The sequence below is a fragment of the Tympanuchus pallidicinctus genome, unplaced genomic scaffold (assembly GCF_026119805.1).
Source record: "Tympanuchus pallidicinctus isolate F22 unplaced genomic scaffold, pur_lepc_1.0 scaffold14, whole genome shotgun sequence".
NCBI lineage: Eukaryota > Metazoa > Chordata > Aves > Galliformes > Phasianidae > Tympanuchus > Tympanuchus pallidicinctus.
The window spans coordinates 9072622-9087597 of record NW_026294659.1 but is presented as its reverse complement, the minus strand read 5'-3'; the positions used below and the strand labels follow the sequence as shown (position 1 = coordinate 9087597).

Here is a 14976-nt window from a genome sequence, read left to right as displayed (position 1 = left end):
TGTAAAATGCACTCTTTGCCATGCACATAATTAGTCTTGCATTGCAAACATGAAATATTAATAAATAAAAATTAGCACCTTTGTTGTGGCTGTGTTTCAAACTGCTTTGAAAATTAATTAATTCCCAGCAGCTCGTGTGAGGCAGAAAACCATTATTAGCCTAGTTTTTACGCACGGAGGCGGAGAGCTTTCTCCAAACCATAAGCTCCTTGTACAGCAGCATTGCCTTGCTCTTTAAATAGCACTGTTGACTACTGGAGCTCAGATTACTATGCAAAGGAAATTGGCTTCCTTTCCTGGATACCGAAGGAGCTGGGAGGAGGGCTGTCAATTCAGAATGGGGGAGGTGTCTCCTCCACAAGCACTGGGGAACAAGGAGTAGGAATGGCTCAGGCCCTGCCCAGCAGCAGGCTTGTGTCCTGAGATGTCAAGCAGCCTGAGATGTCAAGCAGCACAGGGCATGCAGTCTAAGCAGCAACTGCTGTGCCAGGTTTTCTAGTGCTATTATATGGTTCCTCTTGGCCAAGATTCTGAAATCTGTCAACTCAGCCCAGGCTCAGCCCTCAAATCCTGGGCTAGGAGCCCCAAAGCCCCTTCCTGGGGCCAGATGCTCCAGGAGCAGTGATGGGCGTCCCATGCCACCATGCAGCTCCCTGCCAAGAGGCTGCTTTTTGTATGATGAAGATGTTTTTGGAGGCTCCTCACATCAGCAGAGCAGCCCGAGAGTCCTAGCCACTGGCCCAGACAGCTCTGCAACATGCCCATGTAGCCTTGCTCCATACGAGCTGCTTCTTGCAGGGACACAGCTAACAGTGCAAACAAGAACTGAGTTTTCTGGGGCTGGAATTTAAGACTAAAATGCCCACAGCGTTCACCAGGTCTTAGTAAGGAGCGTGACCCACCAGAACCTGCCTGGATGCCCAGACACAAGCTGCCCCTCCCTGCTTACAGGGAATGTGAGAACTCCCAGAGCAAAAGGCCCGGCTGCTTCGGTTCACTTGTTTGTTTGAGGTAACTGCATGGAAGAAGGGAAATAAAAAAAGGGCACTCAGGGTTGCTGATGCCAGGTAACAAAGGCCACTTTCAGCAGGGCTGTGGCTTAGCTTGGTCTCAGCTCACCTTGTGCCAGATCTTCTCACAACAAACCACTTCACACAAGCCTTGTTCCCAGCCCGCTTTCACATTTTTACTCAACCTCGGTCCCCAGTCTGCTAACAGACAAACTGCTCTCCTTCCATGCTGGTAGCAGGCAAAATGAAGCAGGCCACCCCCTACAGCAGTTTCTCGGGCCGAGTAAGTGCTTTGAGTCAAGTGCAGGGGACTCTATGCAACCAGAGGTTCAGTTTAACTTCTGTGTCAATCCTGAGGAGAGAAAAGCTTTCAGAATTAGAAATAGTTTTTGCAGAAGTATGCTACCATTTCACTGGAGCACAGCTGTCACCATCTTTGCTTCTGCAGGAGCACGGGCAGCAGTCAGATGTTTGCTATGTGAAAACCTGTCTGCTACATATAACTAATGTAACTCAAAAAGGGCCGAGCATGTTTTTCCATCTCAGGAGAGGCTTAGGGACCTCCCACATCAGCAGGCCAGCTCTAACCACTGCCTGCAATAAGTTCCTGACTGCTCCTGAGTGCTCTCCGTGACCCTGGCACTCTCAGGTGCCCACCTTGCTCACCTACCTGACATCCATGAAGCATGAGCAGAAGCAGCATGGAGTTTTTGGCTATGACTTTCCACCTTCTGCCATATGGAGAGGGAGAAATAGGGTTTTGGTTGCTGGTAGGAGGGGTTCCTCCTTCCCCTCTGTTCTGAGCAGCAGGCCTGTGAGAAGGCACTCACTTATTACTGATCTCAGTGGGAAAAACCAACAGGGTTTCAACATGCATTTTGCCAAAAGGAGAAAGATAAAAATGAGAGAGGGGAAATGCCCACACTGAATTAAAAGGGCAAAGCAGAGCCCCAAAGGACTGCTGGTGGTCTTCTCAGCACCTTCAACCATCTTCGGCCTCTGGCCAGCCCAGGTGTGCCCAGCTGCACTCTGCAGCCTCCTTGCCCAGTCAGGACAGCACTGGCAAGCACTTGTGCTCACAGGCTGTCTTGATGACGGGTCTTAATTTGTAGAAGAAACCAAAACAACAGGGAAAAAAGGCCAGCAGAGCTTGTGAGATCAAGTGTTCAACTGTCAAGTGGTCCAAACACTATGTGAGACCACACAGTGAGAGGGCAGAGGCTGTTGAGACACAAAACCTGGCACCCTTTCTTTCTTCAGCTCTTTTTCATCTAGCTAACAGGTTTGTTCAGGTTTTCCAGCAGCACCGTGTAATAGAAAAGTAGCTGCTCCCCTTTCCAAATGTTCATTTAACTTCGGTTTACCACAGCATTCATTTTATACCTTTGGCGCACTGTTTTGTCCAGACTGCCAGACAAACTAACGTCAAAAAGTAATCAGCATGGATGTCTGAAAACTCCCTGAAACACAAAGCAACTCTTAAGGCATATTTAATAAAATAAATAATAGTGAGGTTATCTATAAGCTGTCATATCATTCCGAACAACAGTTCCTCGGAAGAGCCCAGGGTAATTCTTGTGAAACAAACAAATATAAGAGTGTTGACAAATGGAGTGTTGATAAATGTAAGAGTAACCTGGACAGAGTTCATTGGAAGTGTTGTGGGTAATGCTCAGGAATAATAATATTTAAAAAAGAATAATCTATAGAGGCAAGCAGAGTGGAAAGTAAGCTGGTCAGAAAACTAGAGACAATTCATTTGTAGAAAAGGTGATCCCTGAATGTCAAAGATTGTCACTGTGGAAGGAGCTGCAGTTTCCAAGCACTAAATGTTTTGCAGATATCCAGACACACAGCCCAAAAGCTCACCTCCACCAGTTCAATTCTTCAACTCTCTCCTTTCTGATAACTAACATGGTTGGGAAACTCAGTGCCCAACCCTGACCTATGCCAAATTTTTTGGGAAGACCAACAGTATGGAACTTTGGATCAATATTGTAAGAAGTGCTTTGAGCTCTGCTATCACTTTAGAAAGAAACAAGGTACAAAGGGCAACACTTTTTGCTGCCCTTCTCCTCTCTGCCCTGCATGAAACGCACAAACGTCCCTTGAGGATCCAGTGTTCCACTCCTGAGAAATTCACAAAGCAAGCACGGCAGGGCTTCAGGAGCTCCCATCAGTGTGCTCTTTTATGCAGTTGACACAAATCTTGTAAAATAAGATCTAAAAGCCAATGCCAGATCCCTGCACAGCTCAGCAATACCGAAGCATCTGCCTGAAGCAAGTTACAGAAGGGAGGTGGCAGTTTCAGGAGCCTGAGATGACGGCGTCATCCTAACTCACTCGGGAGAATCCCCCGTGGAAAGCAAATTCCTTGAAAATTGCCTGGAGTCAGAGATTCTCTCGTGCCACATATTTGCACGCAGCCTAGGTCTCCTTTTAACATACTTTGCCTTTTGTCTTGTTTTTTTGGCTTCAAGCAACAGCCCAAATGAAATGCTGGAAACAATGACAGCATTAAAGGAAAATGTCATGCCTATCAATATACGCCTTTGTGGCTGTAGGAGTGGAGAGCACCGTGATGTCACTGGTGGGAACAGCTTAAAATTTTCCATTGAGAAAAGGAATCCAGCTTTCATAGAGCCAACACGTTCCAAAAGATGTGCCATGCCATGCGGTCACACAGACGAAGGTTTCGCAGCAGTGCAGCACAGGCTGGGAGGCTGATTTAATTCAGAAGTTGCAGAAACAACTTGCATTTATTTACCACGGGAGCATGTAGCACAAGCTGCCATGTGCATAGAATTCAATTCTGTGAGCAGAGATGTTGAAGATAGCACTGTCTGTATGTTGACAAATTACCATAGGCCAGGTCTGGACCACGCAACGCTGCAGATGAACCCTTCCCTGGGCTGTCCAGTCTGACTGTGTGACTTTGCATTGGATCTGGTTACAGGCGATCTCTGGAGTTTGCTCCAGCTCATCTGGGAACACGCCAAGGGCTGTCCAATGGATTCCAGCTGATTTCAAGGAGACAGCAAGGAGATTGGTCTGCTATGTTGGTGATGGAGGTGTTAATTAGTTGGTTTATCTGAAGTGCCTTGCAAACAGCAGAGTGATGTTTCAGAAGGATCCTCATCACCCCCCAGCAGCCAGTTAGTTGCTCAATTATCTTAAGTGCATCATTTGACATCTTCCTGAATAATGGCTCTCTCCTGTGACAGGTATTAGAATTTAGATTCAAGTAAACAGTTCTTGAGTTTGAGAAGAGCCAAGACTGTGATGTTTACTTCCAGATCTGGATGTCATGCTCCTAAAATGCCCAGGCCACTGGGTGTTGCTGGTTCCTTACCGGGGAATAAGCAGAGGTTTCATTTCTGGGCTGGGGTGAAAGCTACTGAAAAACACTTCAGCACAAACCTGTGACTTCCCCACCTGGGAATGAGAGCAAGAACAGAGTCTCGGGGAGTGAAGTTTGCCAAGCCTTCTGGTTTTCTTCTCTAGGAGCACAATTTCTGCTCTTTTCAGGATCAAACCTGAAGGAAAATTAGGGCAATTAACAACATTACAATAAACTTTATAATGAGAAAGCACATGCTCCTGTCAACATGTTCTGGGATATATAAGGACTTCCATGATCTACAGGGCTTTTATTGCTGCTTTTGTTGGAATGCATCAGTGGGTATGAACCAGGCCAAGCAGCAAGCCTGCTTTCCTTTGAGGTCATTCTCTATCTCTGCAGCACTGCAATTGCTGCACACACACACACACACACACACACATACACACACACAGACAAATGGTTGAGGTGGGAAGAAGCCTTTGGAAATTGTCTGGTCCAACCATGTCATGTAGCGACACAGAAAGCAGGTTGCGCTGGTCATGTCCAGGTGGGTTTTGAGTATCTGCAGGAAAGGAGATTCCAGTCTCTCTGGACAGCATGTTCAGTACTCTGTCATCCTCACAGCAGAATAGTTTTTCCTCATGTTCAGACAAAGCTACCTTTGTTTAATTTTGTGCCCACTGACTCTTACCCTGCCGCTGAACACCATGAAAGAGTCTGGCCCCATCCTCATTACACCATCCCTTAAGATACATTGATCCCTGATGCATTGATAAGATTCCCTCTGTCTTCTCTTCTCCAGGCTCAGCTGTCTCAGCCCTTCTTTATAGGAGAGATACTCTGCCACTGGATTCTCTCCAGTAGTTCCACATCTTTCTTATACTCGGAAACCCAGAGCTGAACACAGTACTCCTTGCACTTGCCTTTGTTGAACTCCATCATGTTCCTCTTCACTTAACTCTCCAGTCAGTCCAGGTCTCACTGAATGGCAACCTTCTGGTGTGTTGGCCACTCCCTCCAGCTTCATATCATCAGCAAAATTGCTGAGAGTGCACTAAGTCCCTTCATCCAGGTCACTGAAGAGTAAGCTGAACAATACTGGACCCAGTACCAACCTCCAGGGGACACCACTAGCTTTAGGCCTCCATTGGGACTTACCAGTGATCACAAGACCCTGAGACTCACCATTTAGGCAGTTCTCAATCCACCTCACCATTCATTCATCTAACCCACACTTCCTGAGCTTACCTATGAGGATGTTATGGGAAACAGTATTAAAATACTTGCTCAAGTCAAGGTTGACAACATCCACTGCTCTTCTTTCATCTACCCAGCCAGACATAATAACATAGAAGGCCATCAGTTTGGTTGAGCACGGTTCCCCTTTTATGCATCTGTGCTCATCATGACTACATGATCACCTTCTTTTCCTCCACAAGCTTGGAGGTGACATCCAGGATGAGCTGTTCCATTACCTTTCCAAGGGCAGAGGTAAAGCTGACTGGTCTGCAGTTCCTTAGGTCGGCCCTCTTGCCGTTTTTGAACTGGAGTGGCAGTTCTGGAAGGAAACTGGCTTTCCTCTAGTCCTCAGACACCTCTTCTGTTCTTCATGACCTATGAAAGGTAACAGAGAGAAATAATATATGCCAACTCCCTCAGCAATTGTGGGTGCACCCATTGGGGCCCATAGATTTGGGGGTGTCAGATTTGCCTACACGATCTCTAATGCAGTCTTCCTTGACCAGTGGAAAGTCTTCCTTTCTCTAGAATTTCTCTCTGGTCACACAGATCACAGAATCACAGAATGGCCCAGGTTGGAAGGGACCTCAAGGATCATGAATCTCCAAGCCCCCTACCACATGCAGGGCCACCAGCCTTCATGTTTAATACCAGACCAGGCTGCCCAGGGCCCCATCCAATCTGGCCTTGAACACCTCCAGGGACGGGGCATCCACAACCTCTCTGGGCAGCCTGTTCCAGCACCTCACCACTCTCATAGGAAAGAACTTCCCCCTGACATCCAACCTAAATCTTCCCCCCTTCAACTTAAAACCATTTCCCCTTGTCCTGCTGTTATCTACCCTTTCAAAGAGTTGATTCCCCTCCTGTTTGTAGGCTCCCTTTAGGTACTGGAAGGCTGCAATGAGGTCACCCCGCAGCCTTCTCTTCTCCAGGCTGAACAAGCCCAGCTCCCTCAGTCTGTCTTCACAGGGGAGGTGCTCCAGCCCCCTGATCATCTTTATAGCTCTGCTCTGGACCCTCTCCAGCAGCTCTCTGTCTTTCTTGTACTGGGGGCTCCAGACCTGGACACAGTACTCCAGAGGGGCCTCACAAGAGCAGAGTAGAGAAGGACAATCACCTCCCTGTTCCTGCTGGCCGCCCCTCTTCTGATGGAGCCCAGGATGCCACTTGCTTTCTGAGCTGCAAGGGCACACTGCTGGCTCATGTTAAGCTTTTCATCCATCAGGACCCCCAGGTCCTTCTCTGCAGGGCTGCTCTCAAGGACTGAATGCGTACAAGTCCATGGTGCCAGACGGTGTGCATCCCAGGATTCTGAAGGAGCTGGTTGAGGTAATTGCTGAGCCACTCTCCATCATATTTGAAAAGTCGTGGCTGTCAGGTGAGGTCCCAGATGACTGGAGGAAGGGTCACATCACTCTCATTTATAAGAAAGGGAGCATGAAGGACCTGGGGAACTGCAGGCCGGTGAGTCTCACCTCTGCACCTGAGAAGATCATGGAACAGATCCCCCTGGACTGCATGCTTGATCACGAGGAATGAGCGTGTGATCCGAGACAGCCAGCACAGCTTCACCAGGGAAAGGTCATGCTTAACCGATTTGGTGGCCTTCTACAATGGAGTGACAGCTTTGATGGACAAAGGGAAGGTGACCAGTGTCACTTACCTGGTCTTTAGGCTCTGGGATTCCTGAGGGCTGGCCTTAGCAGTAGGCATTCAGTCATTGTCTTCACCAAGGCACCCATTCAGTTCAGCAGCAAGCACTCATTTTCCTTAGTCTTCCTTTTGCTACAGACATATGTGAAGAAGAAATTCTTGTCCTTGACATCCCTGTTGAGATTTAATTCCAAATGGGCCTCATTCTTCCTCATTGCATCTGAGGATACTTTGAAATGACCTAGGCAATTCGGGGACAGGGTTCAGAGTGTCTGTTTGCACTGCAGAGAGCAGCATGGCCCTGCACCAGCCAAGCTGGCTCTGAGTGAGCTGCCCGAGGCAGGGAGGACATGACCCACTCTGGCACACCTCTGCAGTCAATATGAAACATAGCTGGCTGAGATCTTTGGCAGGCTGGAGCATTTGTGCAGGCAGAGCTACGTTCTGCTCCCCTACGTGGTGCCTAAACTGAGATCTCAGACTTTGGAGCAGACTGGAATACCCTGCAGCCCTCTGCTTCTAGCTTTCTTTGTGGTATGACTGAGACCACTGGAGAGAATGCTATGGACCTGTATATTCTTGCAGCTCAGATAGTGCAAATCTTGCAACATCCCTGTGAACTGATCTTTTTGTCAGGATAATGACCTACCCCAAAAGTCAAGTTGCTACAGCTTGAATTCATTGAGCACTTCTGGCTGTAACGAAAGGGCCATGAAAGCTTACATTCCCAAAGCGTAGCTGGATCTGGCTTAGTGAGAGCAATGAAGTAATAACAATTCTTTCTATCATTAAATTCAGCCAGCTCAGTTTGGGTATGTTCAGGAAGCAAACCAATTGAGGCTGAAGTTAACCAGGCACATTTCAGGGTAGATTTGTATTGTAAAATGCAGCAATTCTGGGTTGTTAGAGTTCCTTCACAAAACTTCTGTGCAATACTAGCAAGTGGAGGGTCACACCAAATGTCTACCATATGCTGCACATATCCAGTTTCCTCTCACAGTTTTCATTGTATTACATTCTGATTTTTTTTTTCCTTTAAGATTTAATTCCCTAGACTGTTGTTGGAAGTATACGAAGTTACAGCAATGGAAGGAATTTCACCTGTTCAAATCTAGTTTGAGGGATCCAGGCATAGCTGGTTTTTCTATATTGCATAGTAAACATTCCACCTCTTATCCCTCCAAGGTATGGTAGTTATTTCTTTCATATTCTCGTACATATCCACAGTACCCATGGTTATGCTACACGGGGCTACGGTGACACAAGAACTGTCAGCTTACTTAACAGAAGTATGTAAATGAATGTCACTACCACCTCTAATGTCAAGCAAAAGTCAACACGAAAGATTTTATTCCACCAAAAGTCTTGGTCTGCAGGTCACCGTCCCCCTTTCAGCCTACCACAGCTATTCCAGGAAAGTCAACAGACCCTGGCAGGTCACTTCCTTCAGGTGGGTCAACAAATGATACTGCTGACTTCATTCAGACTTTAGGAGTATAATTGTTCTAACTGGGAAAGTGTACGCAGAGCAAATTTCATTTGGCTCAGACACACTTAGCCAAATTACAGCAAAAAACTTTCTCTGTTATGTTTTCCCCTAAAAGGATAAAGACTAAGCCAAATTGCTAACTTGACCAAATTTTTAACAAAGTACATCAGCCAATTCCATAGTTAAGTTTCTCACTTGGAATTTCTGCACACGCTGACAAAAGCTCACCTGTCACAACCTGTGGCCCACTGTCAAACGCCACAGCTTTTAAATTTTATGCAACTTCCTGATGCAGCTGCTGAGATTTAGGCAGAATTGTTAGTTTCAAGAGTACTGTTCTCAGGAAAGTTGTTGACGACATTTGTCAGCCAAAAAAGAAAGCAAAAGACATCACGTCAAGTAGCTTAAAATAAACAAATAAAGGCTTGGGAGGCTACTTCCATTACTTCTTACCCAGGCAACTTTCCTTGAAAGTAACCCCTGTGAACTATTCCAAAACCAAATTACTTTTCTTGTTGTAAGGAAGGCAGAAAGATTCAGGGTGAGGACTGTTAAGAGCTAAATGGGTAGTTTTACAGTGATGCATTCTTTCTCTCTTTCAGTCTTACGAAGAGCACAAAGTATTTTAAACTCTTATTTGATGTGTAATGTAGAAGTTTGTTCTTACGCTTAGTTATCTGCTCATAGACATGGTAACTTTGTCAAGCTAAGATATTTCTGCAGCTATTAGAAAAATGGACATTTTAATATTCCACTTGAGCATAGTAGAAATGTGAATGCCAAAAGCTCTTGAATAAGAACTCGTCCTTCAAATCAGCAATAGGAACATTAGCTTTCTTGAATCTATAGCTACAGTGAAATGTGAGTAAACTTTCATCTGAACATCCATGGACTATGGAACAGACAGGTGCCAAAAGGAACATGATTTCAATTTCTCCATTCCTTCCAATTTTATGGAACACATAGTACAGATCTCAAGAACCATGGCTTCAGCTAGACATTTGGCTGATCATATCCAGGCAGCACTACACCAGCATTCACTTGGGTTACAAGGATGAGGAGACCATACAAAAGACTGTATGGGAAGTGTACAGGTACTCTCCAGTCAATCTTTATATGCTTGCCATGCTTAACACCACTAGTTACGCTCAAACTAATTCCAAAACAATCAATAGATTGCTTTGAGACTTCTCTCAACCCTTAAGAAACTTTCCAGTATTTCTTATTTTTTGATGGCTAATTAGAAGATATGAACCAATGTACGAAGATGGTGTATTTTCAGCAGCCATTTTTCTTTTCTTTATCCTTGTTTATTCAGTGGTGTTTTAATCCAAATTAACTATGTCTCTAGCAGCAAATCATGTTCTAAATGACAATTAATTATGCTAGCAGGAATATAATTGGAGGGAGACTATCCAATCACTTCTACTTGCTGTAGCATACACTGACCAAAAGCAGTAATGAAGAAGACACACTGCCGAGCACTATTTGAAAGGAGTGAAGTATTATGGAGCATACCTGGTCCGCATAGCATAAGAGCAGCAGAGATTCCTCCCTTGGAGATGCGCACAAGAAACAGCTGTTTCTAGCCATCAGATGTGCTAGCAACTGCTGCCTGATTTGAAAGTGCACATAGGATCATGAATAAATCATTAACGTCTCAGTGGAAGCCTTCATTGGGCTCCACACACATCCTTGGTGGCTCAGTAGAAGATGTGCAGTGCTTCCTTTATCAACCTACAAGTGGAAACATGGGGTGTGCAGGGGAGGAACATGACTATGTGCGAAGCCTTGCCGAGCCTTGGGTAGATAACTCCAAATTGTGTGGTGTGATGGATACACCTGAGGGATGGGATGCCATCCAGAGAAGTCTAGACAGGCATGAGCAGTAGGCCCAGGTGAACCTCATGAGGTTCAACAAATCCAAGTGTAAGTTCTTGCACCTGAGACATGTCAACTCCTGCTATTAAAACAAGCTGGGGGGATGTAAGGATGGAGTGTTGTCCTGACAAAAAGGACTTGGGGTACTGGGAGACGGGAAGCTGGACATGAGCCAGCAGTGTGCCCTCACAGCCCAGAAAGTCAACTGTATCCTGGGCTGCATCCAAAGAAGCGTGGCCAGCAGGGTGAGGGAGGTGATCTTGTCCCTCTGCTCTGCGCTGGTGAGACCTCATCTGGAGTACTGTGTCCAGATGGGGAGTCCTCAGTACAGGAGAGATGTGGACTTGTTAAACCATGTCCAGAGGAGGGCCTCAAAAATGATCCAAGGGATGGAACACCTCCCATAAAAGGATGGGCTGAGAGAGCTGGTGCTGTTTTCTCAGTCTGGAGAAGAAAAGGGTCCTGGAAGACCTGAGAGCAGCCTCTCAGTATCTGAAGGGGGGGAAGGAGGCATAAGAAGGAAGAGGACAGACTCTTTAGCAGGGTCTATAGTTATAGACATGGGGAAAATGGTTTCAAACTAAAAGAGGGAAGATTTAGACCAAATATAAGGAAAAAGTTTCTTACAGTACTGGTGGTGAGGCACTGGCACAGGTTGCCCAGTGAGGCAATGGATGCCCCATCCCTGGAGACATTCAGGGTCAGGCTGTATGGGGCTCTGAGCAACTTGATGTAGCTGTTCATTGCAGGGGAATTGGACCAGGTGATCTTTAAAGGTCCCATCCAACTCAAACATGACGGGGTGACATAGCCTCTCCATTCCCTGAGCCCTTCATCTTGCATGGAGGCACAGCACTGTGGATGCCAAGTGTCTGTCAGCCTTTCAAACACCCCAGCAGACAGGCCACATATCAAATGTTCTATTTGCCAGGGCACACTTTTATTGATTTTTTTTTTTTTTTTAAAGAGCAAAACATTGGCAAAGGTTTATCTGATTGCCTGTCACCAAAATCAACACAGCAAATCTCAGGCATTCATCCTGTACATTCTCAGCAATAACAGAGAAAGCTTATTTAAATTCACTCACCTCACAGCAATGTTTCTGGGAGAGCTGCACTGTATCAGTTTTTGAAGCGCTATGCAAGACTGAAACACCAGGCAAACAGCACAGCCAGTTCTGGCACTTAGAGAGGGTTATCTGGGGTTCAAGAACTGCCTCATGCAGAAGCAGGCATTAGCAGCTATTGCAGCACTGGTATTCTGTATATTTCCCAGAGCTGAAAAGTACTCAGATGGGACTGTTCATCGCAACCCTTCCTCCAGCCCTTGCATTGTTCAGGCTCTCTTTTCTTCAGCCCGAACAATTTGAAACCAGAATGATGAAAAAATAGTGCATTATGTTTTCAGCAGTCTCACATCTGCCACAAGGAAAAAGAGCAAGTCCTTCTCAACAGGAGGAAAACATCCCCATCCACTAGATCTAGCGGACAGCTCTCTTTCAGCAAGCCTTAGGAAAAACATGCTCCTAAAAAGGCAGTAATAAACTGAGATTCAGCCTGAAAGAATGCAGGCTGGTATGTTTTTGGGAGGAGGGGGAGAATGGAAAGGGAGGAGTACAGAATAAGAGGCACTTGAAGTCGTGAAAAAGCTGAGAATCTGTAAACAAACTGAAAAACAGTGAACAAAATGCACTACAGCTGGAAACAAAGAAAAAAAGTCCCAAAGCTTGGGGAATCTGTGCTGCATATGCACAATGCAATTCCTAGTTTGCAATGAGACTAGGAAAAAATAATTAAGGGATTTAAAGCTGTTGATGGCAAAAAACCCCCGTGCATCTTTATTTTGCAATTTTACAGAAGACCTGAGGGTTTTAAATCTCTTGCAAGCTCTTGATGAAGCTTGAAGCAAGAGTCTTGAAGCCCCAAGGAGTCAGGACTGGTATCCCGTGCCAGGCATACTGGCTGCACCCAGGGGGCTGTGGTTTGAGGGATGCTACAAGGAAATGAGGCCTGGGAATTTGCTTTTTGTAACCATGATGCGTATGCACAAAAAGCTTCCAGCATTACACTGAGTTTCAAGAATATGTAATGTAATATGTTTATCTTCTTGAATTTGTTTCTTCATTGTTGTGCTGTCAGTGCTGTCATAAATCTACTGGGCTTACTTGGGCCCTTTGGGCCCTGTTTTTGTAAGATCCTCTTTTCCTGTTGCAGGTATGTTTTAAGTCCTGGGTTGAGCACCAGAAGCTGCAACAGCAAAGATCCGTGAACCACTCCCATCTCTGCCTGCTACAACACTGAGCAGAAAAATAAGATGATCTCATCAGCACTTGCTCATGTCACGAAAATGCAGAGGGGAAGACAGAGCGCTCAGAAAAGCATCTTGACTCAGCATGAGCACCCCTGTGTCACAGCAGGTTTCCTTCTGCAGGGGTGCAAGTTGCTATGCCAGTCAATGTGGAGTTGGGGTGGTATTCCTAGTGGCAGGAGCCTGGCTGTAGTTGTTTCAGCAGGTTTCAAGAGCCCAGCCAAGCGTTTCCCCCTGGTCTGCGGTATATAACATGGAGAGTTGAAGCTGGTGCTTTCCCACTCAAGCATTATTGATCTGGCCCTGGAGGAGCAGATGAGTAGCAGGAGTAAAACCAGAGCGTTGCCCCCAGGCATGGATCTTGCTTAAACTTCTTACATACACACCAAAAAAACCCAACCCAACAACATGATTTTGCTTTGGATGTCCATCAATGTCTGCATATCCCAGGAAGATTTTTGAAGCCATCAGCCCAGGTTAACCAGTTTTGAGAAAAGAGCTGGTATTTCCAGGCAGAGCGCGCGCTACCTCTTGGGCTGTGCATGCCTTGGGGGTGGGTGTGCTGGGAGACACGGAGCAGCGTGCTGCATGCCCCTTCATGCTTACCTTCCAGAAACAGGGCCTGGGATCAGAGGGAACATGCTAGAAGAAACACGGTGCAGACAGACCTCATGATGTCCCAGACTCTGGAAAAACTTCAGTTGAAGCTTTTGTTTCTATAGTCAAGGCCAAGACATTGATCATAGAAAAGCATGCATTGTAGCCCTCACACCCACTACTCTTTAGCTTTCCTACCCAACTTCTAAGGATGCTCGACCAGCCTGCTTTGCTTCAAGAGTGTAATACTTAAGCAAAAGTGAGGTCACATCTAACGGGCATAAAATCATACATTTTATAGTTTATAAGAATTTTCTCCCGTCTACATATTCACATGTGCCACAGGGTTTTCTCAAGGCCTTCTCTCCACAGCCAGGACACTGAAATCATAAAATGATCTAATGCATTTTTCTTTGCTCTCATTTCAATGTCCCTGCCCTTTTCCACTGTATTTCCTACACATGAAGCATGCTTCTCAGTACTCATTTTCAACACTCTTTCTTCTCTAATTCTGCTTTAGCCTACTCCTTCTCCTCATTCTTTCTTTTTGCCTGTCTTCTGTTTATCAGTCCGCCTTCCCTTCTTCTGTCCTATTTCAAAATCTCTCTGCCAGCCAGACCTGCTATCTCTAAAGCATAATGCTGTCAGCTGTAATAGGACATAACCTATCTCCCATGGCTTTCATCTTCACATCTTTTTTTTCCGGGGGGGAGGGGCCGCATTCTCTTTCTGTTCACAAATCCCGGTTCCTGTTTCAGTCTTTCCCTGCACTTCGCTTGAACTTCTCTTTCCATTGCTCACCGCACACATTCTACTCCAGCCCCTCCTTGTGTTTCTCCTCCACTTTTTCATCTGTCTGTCACAAGACAAACAAGCTGCCTAATCTACCATCTAGCCACTATTGAGCTTTCCAGTCCACACCCACTGCTGTTGTAAGTGAGCACCTAATACATAGTAAGATTGGAATCTCTCTCGTTCTCTCCCCCCCGCCTTTTCAAACTATGCTGAAAAGATTGATATGTTTTTTCCAGTAGTTCCGCCTCCGCCTTCCATGCCCCTAGATGTCTTGGAGAAACAGAGTGCCAGGGACGTGGATTACAGAAAACTGTAGTTAGCACTCATTCTTTTAAACACATGAGAATTTTACCGTCTCTGTCTCCCAGAAGAGGAGATGAGGCCTGATGTAATGATTTTTATGCCAACGGAAAGACTGATAGTAAGCTCAGCAGGAGCAGGACATGGGACAAGAGGGGTTGCAAAATGAAGTGTGGAAAAAGAAATGGATGTGGGAGAGATTTGTAGAAGATACAGGAATTAAAGGGTCATTAGAAGAAGCACGCAGATAGAGTGGTCTTCTCCCTTGTACTCAGGATCTCCCTTGAAATCTGTATTTCTCTAAAACAAATCAGCAATCCCCGGGGTCAGCCTCCAGGGGCTGACCTAGAGAGCATGTT

The 14976-nt window shown here is 45.9% G+C and overlaps 1 long non-coding RNA gene across 1 annotated transcript in view; it reads right to left on the bottom strand.

Moving 5' to 3' along the window:
• LOC128076541 (uncharacterized) overlaps positions 1-1620 on the bottom strand; it is a 46389-nt gene extending 44769 nt beyond the window's left edge. Inside the window, exon 1 of the long non-coding RNA XR_008204428.1 lies at positions 79-1620. This is a non-coding gene — a long non-coding RNA (uncharacterized LOC128076541). The remainder of the gene's footprint in view (positions 1-78) is intronic.
• Between the last annotated feature and the right edge of the window lie 13356 nt (positions 1621-14976).